The 14,473-nt window shown below is 40.3% G+C and overlaps 1 long non-coding RNA gene across 1 annotated transcript; it reads left to right on the top strand.

The window, feature by feature from the left end:
• The first annotated feature begins 51 nt into the window (after positions 1 to 51).
• On the top strand, positions 52 to 6,586 carry LOC307215434. The gene is made up of 2 exons (XR_013838508.1): positions 52 to 772; positions 5,198 to 6,586. It is a non-coding gene; the product is annotated as an uncharacterized lncRNA (long non-coding RNA).
• Positions 6,587 to 14,473: the final 7,887 nt, after the last annotated feature.

Genomic DNA, 14,473 nt, shown 5'->3' with positions numbered 1-14,473 from the left:
CATCAATATTCAGCGAGGGAGCGGGGCACGTCGTGTTTTTAGATACGCCCACCGCGACGCACGCCTCGGTGAAGGGGCGGGGCGGTGGCAAAGGTGCCGCCCTCTCGGGCCTCTGCGCGCGGCCGCAGCTTGCTTATGAATACTCATGAAGTGGGCGGGGGGCGCCACGCACTTCTCTTCGGACGCCCTTTCCCGCTTCCTTTAGTTTGGTCTGGAGGGACTCGGAGGTGGAAGGGGCGCCTGTGGCTGCGGCGTCGCGGGTGACGCGTCGTCGGCAAAAGGCTCCGTCCCTGGGGAGCCATTTAGCCCACAGGCCGAAGCCGCGCGTGACGTAAGCTGCCTTTCCCTCAGTGGGAGATGGCCGAGGCGAGCCCCGTGGGCCGAGATGCGAGGGGAGCCCTTGGCTGACCAGTGCCTTTAGGAAGCCGCGAGGAACTCTTCACAAGGAACCCGTGACTTACTTACTTCCTCTTATTATCTCACTTACCCTACGTAAGAGCTCTAAAACAGTAATTTTTTTTAGTAAAAATGGAGAAGCAAAACAGGCGCACATCCCCCCCCCCTTCAGTATTTTTAACTTTCGGCTTCAGTTATTGGGAAGAAAGCAGCCTCGGGTGGCGATCAGCATGTTGGTTGTGACTTTGCCATTCTTTATTCGGATCGTGTTGCTCTTTGGGAAGCAAGACTACTGAAAACGGCAGAAGCGTGGAAGGATTGCGGCCCATCTCTCCTGAAAACGCTACTTGTCCTTTATACAGTAGTTCGATAAGAGGTAGTTAAAGGGCTGGGGAGCTATACATAAAATTTTAGGAGCTTAACTGAGAACAGTCATACTAGTTTCTGCTTTTGATTGGGATTTTTATATTTTAACGTATTTGCATCTTGGCCGCCTCCTATAAAAACTTGTTAGAGAAAGGTTACAAACATAAAAGTGAGTGAAAGCAAAGCATGGGAAACATCTCTGGAAGCCAACCCTTCGCTACTTTCGCTTCCAGCCTTCTCTGGCTTGAAAGAAGGTGGGGATAAAAGAAAATGCACACCCTTGACATCTGGCCCCTTTAGTTGCTGTTTTACTTTCCACTGAATCCTACAGAAGTGAGCACCACCTCCTTAATCTGTGCTCATATGAGAAAATAGGCTGTTGCCCATAAAAGCTCAATCACAACTAGTTCTTCGCATAGATGTGTAAACTACAGACATTTGGTAGAAGTGAATAGGGATCTACCTACTTATATAAACATTTAGTTCTTTGTTTGCAGGGTCAACAAACTGTTGCTTACCTTGAGCCTTCAGGCATAAATTGGGTAGATTAATAAATAAATTATCCATTTATTTTCCTTCCACAATGGCTGGAGTTTTGTAAACGTTGGGACTTGAGAGTATATATTACTAGGCTTGAGTTGCTGTGCCCAGCTGTCTATTCCCATTAAAAACAATGCAACTGTTGGATGTTAAAGGCTGTGGGCTAGCAATCAGGCAAACTTTTCAAAATAAAATTGATAACAAAACTTGTATGTTATGTATTAAGAAATCTAAACATTTGTAAAAGAAAAAAATAGTGCTGCACCTTCAAGACTTAACAACTTGTTGCGCCACAAGCATCTCCACAAGACTCTTTCATCAGATAGAAAAAATAGTGCCAAACGTTTTACCATTTGGCTTGGAATAGGCCAGATACCTTACAATGAGTCTAGCAGTGCTCATGTTTGCACATGAGCAAACTTTAAGGGAACAGGTAAATATTTAAACAGGCAGAATTAGAGAATTGCATCCAGTGATAGCTTCCAGCTAGCAAATATGCTTCCTGTGTTAGGCGAGGCACTTGGGTTTTACTCACAATTTTTACCCAGCACAGCCCTTTGGGTCTCCCAAAATCTGCTCCTGGTGGTTGGGAGACCCTCTGGAGCAGAAGGGGATTTGATAAGGCAGAGGTCAGCAACCTTTCTCAGCCGTGGTCCACCATGTGGTGGGCCGGAGTATATTTTTTTGGGGAAATGAATGAATTCCTTTGCCTCACAAATAACCCAGAGATGCATTTTAAATAAGCACACACATTCTACTCATGTAAAAACACACTAATTCCTGGACCTTCTGGGGGCTGGATTGAGAAGGCGATTGGGCCGCATCTGGCCCCCGGGCCTCAGGTTGCCTACCCCTGCGATAAGGCATAAACAGAAGGTTACAATTGGTAGTGAGAATTAGTGAAAATGGAGTTCCTCTCCTTGCATCAGTTGAACCATTTTATTATCACAAAGCCACTATTGGAAACAACCAATAGTATTTTTCCACAAATTACTGTTGAGTATTTATTTACTGTTTTATATGTTCAAGGGCATTACCACCCAAAAGTATGCAGATATTGCAAACTTTGTAATGAATGAAAATTTATAAATGTGTACATGGGAGTAACAGCTAACCATCTTTAGACTAAGGCAGGCAAAACCAGCTGGGTCTTTAGACTCAAGGAAAATTCCAGTATGGCAGTCAGAACCAGCCCTTGAGAAAATGTTGGGACTAGAGTCAATATTCAAAAATACATTCTTATTTTGATTTTTGTGATAACTTATGGATATAATAATAATTATATTTGTAATGTTTCTAGGTATCTCACAGTGTTGTAAAGTATCAGAGCAGGTAGCATTTCTGCAACAGAGAAAGAAAAAAAAAATAAGGACATAAAATAAAAACATAGCCACTTTTAAAATAACTCCCTGTTGGCTTAACTCCCAGCCACCAAATGCCCGTCCAAATGAAAAAGGGCTGGCATTGCTTTTGGAAAATGCTTGAGCTTTGGCCAAACTCCAAAAGAGAGGAGAAGCAGTTGCTGTGATTGCCTCTCCAGGTGTCCTTGACCTTCATAGGTTTTGTACAGCTGATATTGCAATAAAGGCCATCTTAGTACTGTAGGTCTCAATGATCAAGTAAAAAAAAAAGGGAAAGAATTAAGTGCAGTTTCTACTTAGTTAATGGTTGCAAATTTTCGCATTTAAGTCCTGTTTTAAAGCTTTTGAGCCTTCCTGAACTCTTGGGATATAAATATAAAGTGCTATACAACCAAATATCTACTGGGAGTAGATACAGTGATCTCAGTTGGTCTACTATGAGTAAGACTTAGTTGGATGTCACCCATAATAAGTCACACATTTCCTCTTTATTTCAAGTCTATTGGTCACTGTCATGTTTAACAGGTGGTGCTAACAGCTGCTGTTCACCAACGCCACCTTGGTCATACATAATGTGCATAGTAAATACTTGCAATACCTTCTTTCAAATGCAGAAGGAAACCACCGTGACTTTTGATGAGGGCTGGGGAGAAAATAGTTGCTCCAAAAACATTGTGAAACTGATCCAGTGTCTTGACCCCACCAGCACCAAAAAAAAAAAAGTACTTTCTTAAGTCATACTGTTAATTAGTTAATACATTTTCTTAGGGATACGTTCCCTTTAACTCAATTGTTAAACCTCTGACTCCCCTACAAATTATAGCACGGGGCCCCCTTTAAGCCTTTGGGTTTTTGCAATACATTCCTTTTTAAAAAAGAAAGAGTAAGAAAATCAAGTGTAAAAAAGTATTTCAGGTTTCCCATAGTATTTCAGGTTTAAAAACAGGATTGTATGGAATGGTACATTGTGTCTTTTATACTTTTTTTAAAGTCTTCAATCACTGCCCTTTGTTTAGAAGGTATTTAACTCTGCACTTCTCAAGTGAACAGTTGTAAGGACACTCTGTAAAAGAATTTTCCTTTAGATATTCAGTGGCTGTCCATTATATGTTACTTCTTCTGCTTGGGATTCTTTTCTCTAAGCATGTCTGCCTACTTCTCCGTGTTCTGGTAATAACACAAATGACTAAGGATTTAGCTGAAAGTACTAAGGGAAACTGTTTCCCACTGTAATTCTGGTTCTATTCTGGAGAACAAGCTGCTGTCTTGTCTGGTAGAGCAGTCAGAATAGCACATTTTTAACTAAAGCACGAAAGAGCCAAGTGTGAATAATGGGGTTACTATGTAGTCATGACAGCAGAATGCTGACATGATACTCAAGAGAGCAATGGACATGGGGCCAGAGTTTCACTAGAAATCATGTCTTTTACTGGTTAATTACTGAAGGATTCCCATGAAGGGAGAAAGAAAAGGAAGGATTAAGACACAGTTGATCAGCAAACTTCAGTTTCTAAGGAAGAGAAAGGAAGTTTGCAGCAAGGCAGAGAAAGATTTAGACTGAGTAAATGATTTAAAGAGAAGGAAAGAATTGTTGGCCATTTATTCTGTCTGAATCTCAGGAAGGAGGCTGTTTCAGGGAGGCGAGGATGAACATAGCATATGGTTTACTGCCATTTAACAACAAAAAAACATGATGAAGAATTGAAACAACCCATTTCAAAGTGAGTGATGTGTATTATAAATGATCAGCCTCATTCTGAGCCAGCACAGTTTTGATTGGATTAAAAGACTGTGTGACAATCGCCTTCCTGCCATGCAATAAACATAATGGCTGCAAGATCCACATTTTAAATTGGGCCAGATTAAAGCTGGTAGGAGTCCTAGGGTACAAATTAAATGGACGTCCTTGTGACATACAACAACAACAAAACTTCATTTGCAGTAGAAAAATATACTGAAACGCTGGATCTAGATCAGAGATGGGGAAGCTGTGCCTCCCCAGATATTTCTGGGCTACAGCTCTCATCACCCCTGACTGTTGGTCATACTAGTTGGGGCTGAAGAGAATGAAAGGGTCAAACTAGGAGGGTCACAAGCTCCCCATTCCTGGATAAAGAGCTTTATTCTGCTTCCAGTTTTCTCCTAGCTCAACACCAGCTCAAAGCTTCTTCACCAGCTGTGTTAAAAAAAAATCACTGAAAAACGCTGTAATGAAAAGAAAACCATTTTATGGCAGATTCTTTCCCTCATATTCTCTCTCTCTCTCTCTCTAATTTTTTTCTGTTTTACAATTTCAAATACTCACTTTACATCCTTAAAATATCAATGATTCTTTCACTCTTCTGGGCTATGGCATTGCTATGCTTAATTCTGCTAGAAGGTATTCTATGGATAGAGGAACAGCAGCTTTTCTAGGGCCCATAAAGAGCCAGAGAAAGGTTTGCTGCATGGTTGCCTTGGTATGCGCTACAAAGTGCTTAATCTAGCCCTTAAATTGTCTAAATTGAGGGTCATTTGGGCAATCTTTTTTGCAGGCTTCTTGATTACAAAGGAACTTTTCCCTACGCCATGTGAACTTCCTTTCTTCCTGTTCCTTTGATCTTCTCCAGGGCTGAAGAGGAGAGTGAGCACTTCCAGATGAACAGTGGGCTTTGTTTCCTTAAGGTTACATTTAGGAAAGTTTGAAAGTTGCTTCCTGGATTGAGGGAAACTCGTGGCACAGCTTTAGGAAAGTTGGGCCCGATTTTTAGATATACATGTTGTATTTGCAGTGTCCCGTGCACAGCGGAATGATGAGGAATACGTGCACATACTCTATATTGCTTTATTTACATTTCAAAGCTGGTAGATTACAGAAAAACATCTTGCCTCTGCCGGAGCAGAGAAAGCATCCTCTCTCCTCTAAAGCACGGAGAGAAACACAGTGTGAACAGTGAAAAACAGGAAACCAGGGTACGTCACATCCAGTCTCCTTTCCCGTGAGAAACTCCAACAGCAACTCTGACTGGAATGTAAACATTGTCTTGTGACAAGCATTTCGCTGCACAGTGAAGAGAGCAGAAACCAACAATACATCGCATACACTGCAACATACTGGCAGCATAATGGTTTTGCTCCTACACAATAGGGGAGCAAAGATATACTGCAATAACTCCCTTTTAGCCATAATCATTCTTATTCTGGAAATCCACTGATTTCATTCTACCGGGGGGGGGAGGGGGAGGACCACCACCCCAAGACCCTGTCCAGGAAGCTGACAAGAATTATTTACCGGTAGTTTTCCTGTGGATCCCGTGATAATAGTTGTAACATGTTGAGTGGGCAATTTAATGGCCACATAACGCTTATGGCAGGCCTTTGTACAAACTTACTGGAACTATGGGAATTCTGATCACAAAAAGGGCCTTCCTTCCCTTTCCCTTTTGGTGTTGTGTGTTTTAGGTTTAGATTGTAAACCTGTGGGCAGGGACTGTCTTGTTTTAACTGAATGTATGTAAGCGCTCTAGGAAAGCCTTTTTGGCTGAAGCTTGGGCACAAATGCTTAAAACAAATTAAAAGGGGCCTCTTCTGTGCAAAGTTTTCCTCTATAGTCACTTTCTCAGTCAAGCTGTTAAAATAACAAGAAAGACATGTAAGTTAACTGTCTTGCTGGTCTGATACAATGTAACTCAAACAAAGAGCACTTTGTCAGGTCAATACTGTACTAATATTTTCTGGCTGTTACAAATCTGTGCACTGTAACAGAAATACGCATGGGGAACATGCTTGGCTTTTCCTTAGAAGTCAATGGATGAGTATAATAATAATTTTAATTTTAATTGAACTGGAACTGTAATAACAGGGCTTTTACAAGTTTGTAAATAAAAATGGAGACATGTTCCCATCATGTATGACATTAAACAATTCTCTTTCCTTTGGCTTAATTCTTTTGTGGGTGAAATGTTTTGGTTTGAACTGTTTAATTTATCTTCTATAATTTTACTCATTTCATTCATTAATTTATGCACCACTTGATTGAAGGGGAAAAAACCCTCAAAACTGTTTACAAAAAGAATAAAACAATGACAATATCAGCAAAAATAGTTTAAAACTATTTAAAACATTCAGAAAATGATTAAAACCAACAAGTTGAAAACAGGTAAAAACACGTCAGTATTTTGCATATATGGATAGGTTTGCCTAAACAAAAATGCATAAATTGCAACTTTTTTTGCAACATAACGTGCGTCTATTTGGTGAAGGGTGTGCAAGAGTGCTTGTGAATGAAAAAATAAAAAATAAAGTCATCCTCAAATATTTGAAGGGCTGTCACATAGATTATGGGAAACAGGGTTTTCGGTTGCTTCAGAGGGTAGGCTTCAAATTGCCAGGAAAGTGTTTTTAGAGTAACTGTTAGTATGAGTTGTTTGTCAGTGAAGCAGACTCTTGGAGCATGGTAGACTCTTTTTTGTTAAACATTTTAAAGCAGAGCTGGGATGGCCACTTATGGCATACTGGAGTAGTGGGGGATTTCCTGCAGTGATAGAGGGTTGGGCTGGATCAGGCAGGCATAGGCAAACTCGACCCTCCAGATGTTTTGGGACTACAACTCCCATCATCCCTAGCTAACAGGACCAGTGGTCAGGGATGATTGGAACTGTAGTCTCAAAACATCTGGAGGGTTGAGTTTGCCTATGCCTGGACTAGATGAGCTTCAAGGGCCTTCCCTCTCTTATTCTAAACCTATGAGAATAATTTATATTGACACCATTGGTACATGAAATGCCAGTGGCTGTTTTCTTCATGCCTGGAAGACACAATTTCCCCTGCCACAAACCTGCACCAAAACCAGTTATAGATAATGCATCCTGAGCCCATCTCATAATCCTCTTTCACTATGCTGCACAGGAAATAGCATATACAGTACACACTCCATCTCAACCAAGTAATGCTCCAGTGTGCTGTTGAATTCCTTCATGCTTTAGGAAAACCCTTGCATTGGAGTTAAAAGCATTTCCCACTAGAAATATTTTTCTGCTTGAGACTATTGAAATGTGTGATGGATGCCTGTATTCATTTTGATGGGAAAAGCTTAACAGTATGTAAATTATTTTTGACAAAACACTTTATTTACATAGTCACTAATGTTCTATGACATTAGTGTGGAAGTGATGTAATTAATTTTTATGTTATCTATGTAAAACTGTCCATTAGGTTCAGGAACCTAATTATGTTGGGAATTATGTTTGGTCTTGATAAATGTTCTCGAAAGAACGAAGAACAGAATATTAAGACCAGAGTTCTCATGCATTACAGTGCCTGGTAAGGTGAGCTGGGAGAGCTAAAATTTCAACTCTGGATTCACAAAGTGGCATTGGGGAAGATACTCATTCAGCCCTGGCACCTCCAAGCAAAGGCTCATCCATTTCTGGAAGGTGTGGCTAGATGGATCAATGGACTGCCATACTTTCAGTCAGCTTCCTATGATCTACCTCCTGGTCTCTGTTGGCCATAAGTGTGGAACCAGAAGTAGTTTGCTTGCATTTGAAAGATCAAAGTGCCCGTTTTTTTGTGGGGAGGAGACTATTACGCCCTAAATCCTGAAAGAACTTTCTCTACCCGCAGCAGCCATGTAAGAAAAACTGGGCTACAAAAACCAGGAGAGTAAAGGAAGTAGGCCAAGCCATGCATTCAGTGAAAGTTATGAGCTGCTTTGGAGCTTTAAGAAAACAAACAAAAGCACATATGATACAAAGCAAGTGATTAAAAAGCTTGATTTAAAATAATTAATGGATATTACACTTGTCCTTTTGGTTCTGGGGTTGGCAAGTTGTTAAATCTTTTAAAATCTTGAGAATTCCTAATGGACAGGGTTGCAATTGGGTTTTTTATTTGATAAAGCTGGAGTAAAGTACATTCTTTTTATAAAAATGTAATATGTTAACTTACTTGGGTGGCATTTAATATGTAGTAAAGATGTGAATGAAGTACTAGTGTCAGAATAATCAACTCTGGGGGGAAATGGCCAGAAAGCCTTTATCTATTAATATGATTTTGTAATGGTTGCACAGACAGCACAAATTATCTGAGCAGCTGTGAACTTGGTTTATTTTGTCAACTGTAACCAGTAAGTTCCATAAATATTCCAAAATATCTGGGGTTGTAGTAATAAAAGTCATATTCTGCATGCACTGTCTTGTGCTAATCGCAGCAGAGAATTCAGTTGCATTATACTGCTTCTGTCTCTAGGGTTTATTTCACATAATCCTGCTTTATGAGCAATATAAATGAAAACAGTCGAACTCTCCCACCCCCCCCTTCTGCTATGCTGCTCCTTGTAACTGGAATGTCTCTGCTCATAAAAATAAATGTGCTTCTGCTTCCCGATATATTTTATATATGAGAAGATTGAAACAAGCCCACTCACAGTGTGTAGTGTTTAATATTAAATCATTCTTACTGATAAAACCCCCCTGACTTTTTTGGTAGGAAGATTTTCTTTAAACATATTCCCCCCCCCCAAAAAAAAAAATGTGCTAGAAGTAGTATTCTTGGTAGTGACTTTGGGGACTACAAGTACTCAGGTGCTCAAAAACAATACTTTGATCAATAACCTTGAGGCCCGTTCAATAAAGCTGCAGAATACCTTTCTTATAATGCTATATGCCAAATTTTAATGTTACAAACCCATTCCTATTAACCTTGTGCATGGTGTAATGTGGTTTTAAGTGCCTCATGTTTTCACAGAGTTTGAAATAAGAGTGAAAAATATTTCATGAGCCAATGTACACATTCAAGTGTGTCCTTCAAAGGTAGATTTCAGTAAATATGGGTTAATAATAAGCTGCTTCTCCCAGGAGGAAATATAGCTTTAAAAACTTGGTGGGATGAAAGCTGCCTTATCATTTCTTGGTTTAGTTTCTCCTCATTAGCCCGTTATTGACTGTGGTTCCCTTCTTGGGAATATCAAAACACGTTACGCTGCCAGAATTCATTGGCACCAACCGACTGAGTCAGAGCCTAATGCTATTACAAGGCCTGCAACAGCTGCAACAGCCATACATCTGCAAGTCATTTGGAAATGGGATAGAAACTATCCATTACATGGAATTGTACCTTATATATTAGTGTATTACCGCTAGCAGTCTTTCAGTGACAATATGAGTGGGCCTCTCCACTTTTCTAATTTAATTATATGCAGTTGAATAAATATCTGATACTTCCAATAGGCAATATATCCTTAATAGTTCCAGTTACAGACCTTGGGTATTGCCCAGGCTTCTGAGAACTTTACAATTTATTATGTAACCCCGGGCATTCTATAAAAGGCGTCACCAAAGGAAATACGTTTTCCTGCAGGTTTTCTTGGGCCAATCCCCTTCTTTGACCGAGAATAGTAAGTCAACTCCTCACCTCTTCTCTAACTTAGCCCTTCCTTGTGTCACATTAAAGTTGATTCCCAAAGAAATTCATCAAGGATGTGCGGATTTCAGTCAGTTTAGCTACACAAAAGCCAACATGAACTACAGTGGTACCTCTGGTTATGTACTTAATTCATTCCGGAGGTCTGTTCTTAACCTGAAACTGTTCTTACCCTGAAGCACCACTTTAGCTAATGGGGCCTCCCGCTGCCGCTGCATGATTTCTGTTCTCATCCTGAAGCAAAGTTCTTAACCTTAGGTACTGTTTCTGGGTTAGCAAAGTCTGTAACCTGAAGTGTATGTAACCTGAAGCGTATCTAACCCGAGGGAGGTACCACTGTATTAAAATGGAATTATCCCAGTGCTCCCTGCTTGTCAGCTCACTTCTACCAAAGGGTTGCTAGGCAAGGGAGTGAGCTCCCTTATAACCCCAATGTTTGGCATGCAGTTTCTCTCTTCTAACCTGAGGAATGAACCAGAAACCCACATGCTACAATGCACTTAGTGACACTTCCTATGAAGCAGTTGAGAGGCCATTAAAAAAAGGCATTGTGAGCCAAAATGAGGAAGGGATGGTGACAAGCCGTTCTCTCTCACCCATACTTTCCCTTCACAGCTGTTTTTCCTGCTAGAAGAAATCAAGAAAACCCAGATTGTAAATTGTCATGATGCTGTACTGTCTGATTCAGCCCATACCAAATTTCAGCTGTGTGTCACTGGAAACTCTCCTGCTGCTCTCTGAAGAGCTGCTCAATGCCTGAAAGGGGGCTCCACAACCCTCCACTGCTTGCTCCTTGCTGAAGCATTGCATGGTATTAAGAGACAACCTTTTGCTCACAAGTATCTAACAGTTCTGCATCACTGGGACTCTCACGTTTTTGCACAGAATCCTGGCAATTACATCTTGGTATACTTCTGAATGATCGATCTCTAAGCCCCCACCATGCTTCCAGAACTATTGTTATCATGGTTCTGGGGGGAATTACTGGGCAACCAGCCCAAGTCAGGAATAGGGAAGCTGTGGCCCTGCAGATGTCATTGGACTCCGCCTCACATCAGCCACAGGCACCATGGCAAATGGTCAGGAATAATGGCGATGTGGCCCCCCAAACATCTGGAGGGCCACAGGTTCCCCATCCCTGGCTTAAGTTTATAACATAGCTTCAACCTTTGGGCAGACAAGGGTAGACAGAACTCATTTTCAGACTTCTCTAGTCATGTTTTGACTTGAGCGTGTACCATGTTTTGGCAATCTATCCGTTACAGAAAAACTTTAGTTTTAATATTCTCATGAGATGCAAGCACATCTCTGTCTCTGTATAATTACACTAATCTTTAAAAGTCCCAATTACATTTATTGTAATGGCACTAAAGATGTAAGAAAAAGTTTCCTACCTCAAAATAGCTTCTATTTTGTGGCTATGGCAATAGACAACAGATGGGGAGAGAAAAAGTAGTGGAAACCCAGGCAGTCAATTCAACAGCTGCAAAACCATTCCTAATTTCTTTTGTAATTTTGATTAATTTTGAATTAAGTATGAAAATAGGGAAGCTTGTAGTTTTTATCTTAATTACTGCATTTCTATAATGCTCTCACTATCACTCAAAACATCAGACTGAATTCATCAGCTGCCTATGCAAGATTACAAGACATTTTAAAGTCTACTTCGAACAGAAGGCAATTAAAGTCTGCTTGCAATTGGAAAGTAAGTCTAGGAAATTGTTTTCCTACTCAGTAAGCTTCCTGTGTGCATATAGAGCCCAAATTGCTTGCTTTTACTGGCAATTCATTTTCCTTGGTGTGATATAAAACCAAAGCATACATATATATTTTTTTCTAATCCTAAAACAAGTGGCAAAATGTATGTAATAAAAATGAAAAGTACATTAACATTATGTATGGCTTACTCGAGCAGCAAGGAAGTCCTCTAACAGGACTTTGGACCAATGCATCACTTTAGAAATTAAGCTACATAATTGAAAAATCTAATATGGAGCATTGCACGGGTGGTATTAGAATCCGGGCCATCAAAGTGTGAAGATTTAATGCTTTGGAGATTCCTGGGCGTGCAGTGGTGTCACAGAGCTGTAGTAATGTTGGCGGTAAGATTGTCAAGCAGTGCAGCTGTTCAGAAAGCTCTGGAAAGGGACAATCAATCAATGTGATATTTGGACATATCCCATTATTTTTCTCAGTATCTGTTGGCTGGTTTGTTACCTTGGAGTTGAATTTATTGCAGCAACATTGCCTTTCAAAGAATAATAGAATCGTAGAGTTGGAAGGGACCCTGAGGATCATCTAATGCAACCCCCTGCAATGCAGGAATATGCAGCTGTCCCGTACGGGGATTGAACCTGCGACCCGGGCATTATCAGCACCATGCTCTAGCCAACTGAGCTGTTCATGTTAAGGAACATTGTGAATTTTTGATACTTGTGCACCGTATTTTTTGCTCTATAAGATGCACCAGACCACAAGACGCACCTAGTTTTTGGAGGAGGAAAACAAGAAAAAAAATATTCTGAATCTCAGAAGCCAGAACAGCAAGAGGGATCACTGCGCAGTGAAAGCAGCAATCCCTCTTGCTTTGCTGTTCTGGCTTCTGGGATAGCTGCACAGCCTGCATTCGCTCCATAAGACGCACACACATTTCCCCTTTTTAGGAGGGAAAAAGTGACTCTTACAGAGCAAAAAATACGGTATTTTGTAGACATAGTAGTGTCTTGTTCAGGCAGTAGTGCAGCAGACGGTAGTTTTGCTGAAACACACAAACTTTTAATATAAATGAATATTAATTCATGTTGGTAAACTGCTCTTACGTACAATAGATGAAGAAGGCTGAAAGCAAGTTTGGCCCAGGAGGATTAAAAATCACCAGAGGCTACTTTAAATTTCATACATACATGAACATAGTGAGGCATGTCAGTTGGAGGAAGGTGGCAATGAGGCTGTGTGTTTTCCATTCTATTTTCTTCTTTAATAACATCCTGTTGTTTTACTTTTAATTAATTAGTACGACATTCATTTTATGTCAAGTTTTCTCCATCTGGTCAATCCTATTTATTTCCCGCTGATTTTGATGGAAGATCCAGACACTTTCTTGCTGCTGGCAAGTTTGGATGGAAAATACCAATCTACACAACTTTTAAAGGTATTCATTCTACTGCCCTCCAAGGGGAAAGACCTGCCAAATTTCAGAGAGAGGAACAAAAAGGGTGCCTGTTTTATAGATAGTTTTAAAAGGCACAAAGATACCCAGCCAAACTTCTATTTAAAATGGCATCTATTTTTAGTATAAGGCCAGAACTCCAACAGGTGCTTACAGAGTGTAAATTAAAAAAACAAAAAACCAAGGGGATTTTTAAGACCTAAGGACCAATAGTCCAGGAACATTCCTGAGCCTTGGAAGGAATAAGCTGTACAGCCCTCAGTTTGCTTAACCTTGTTCTTGGAAAACTTCTAATATGAGAAACAAAGGCCGTTACAGATCCCCCTTGTTATTAAGCTCCTCTTGTCCCTATATGTCCTTGACCTCTTTAAGGTACAGCGAGATTTTTTTTTAGGCAAAAAAAGGGGAGAAATGTTAATGACTTATTTTTGCCTGAAATGACACTGCTGTGTTGGGGGTTTTGTGATTGCTTCATCAGACACAGTATTTTGGGCAATTCCCTCTTGCACTCCTTCGAAATACGCTCTGGAGAGTCCCCCAACCCTCTTGAGCAGATTTGGGGGAGAGATTGCAAGGGGAGGAAGTCTCTAATTAATTGTTTCAACCCAGTTCCAGTGACGGAAGCCTTAGTGTCATCTGATATAACCCACAGCAATAAAATTTGTTTTTTGATTATATTTAACATTGGCATGGCTTGCACATCACATCACATAAACCATAATTTAATGTGTTGTGAACATGCATTAAAGAGCTGCACAGATCTTTCAGTCTGGACTCTACTTCCTTTTTGTTCTTGTGTTTCTGCGAGGACTTCAGATGCTTTCATTTCTGGTTTTAATTAATCATAGCTTGCCACATTATTCAGACAAAGTACTGTGGTTAATCTGAACTATGGGAAATTTAAAACAAACCAACTTAGTAACTATGGTTTGAAGTTGGCTGATTTGAAAAGAACTATTGTTAATGTTAACCACATTTTATTGGTCCAAATGAAGCAATAAACCAGTGTTAGACAAAAGTGGAAGCTTCTGAACTCCTTCTCCCAAATGTGCAGAATTGGAGCATGCAAGCTAATTCCAGTTTTAACAATAGTTTGTACAACATGGAACAATGAGACACAAACAAACATGTCCGTTGTTTAAGTTACCTCAGGCATGGGGGGAGGGACAGGAGAAAGGCAAAGTAGAGATATAAAATTTGAATGCTAAAAGAACACAGCTCTAAAATCATGTTCCTCTCT

This window comes from Podarcis cretensis, assembly GCF_951804945.1.
Source record: "Podarcis cretensis genome assembly, chromosome: 4".
Taxonomy (NCBI): Eukaryota; Metazoa; Chordata; class Lepidosauria; order Squamata; family Lacertidae; genus Podarcis; species Podarcis cretensis.
Note: the sequence above shows the minus strand (reverse complement) of the source record. Positions and strands in the feature narration are given on the sequence as shown.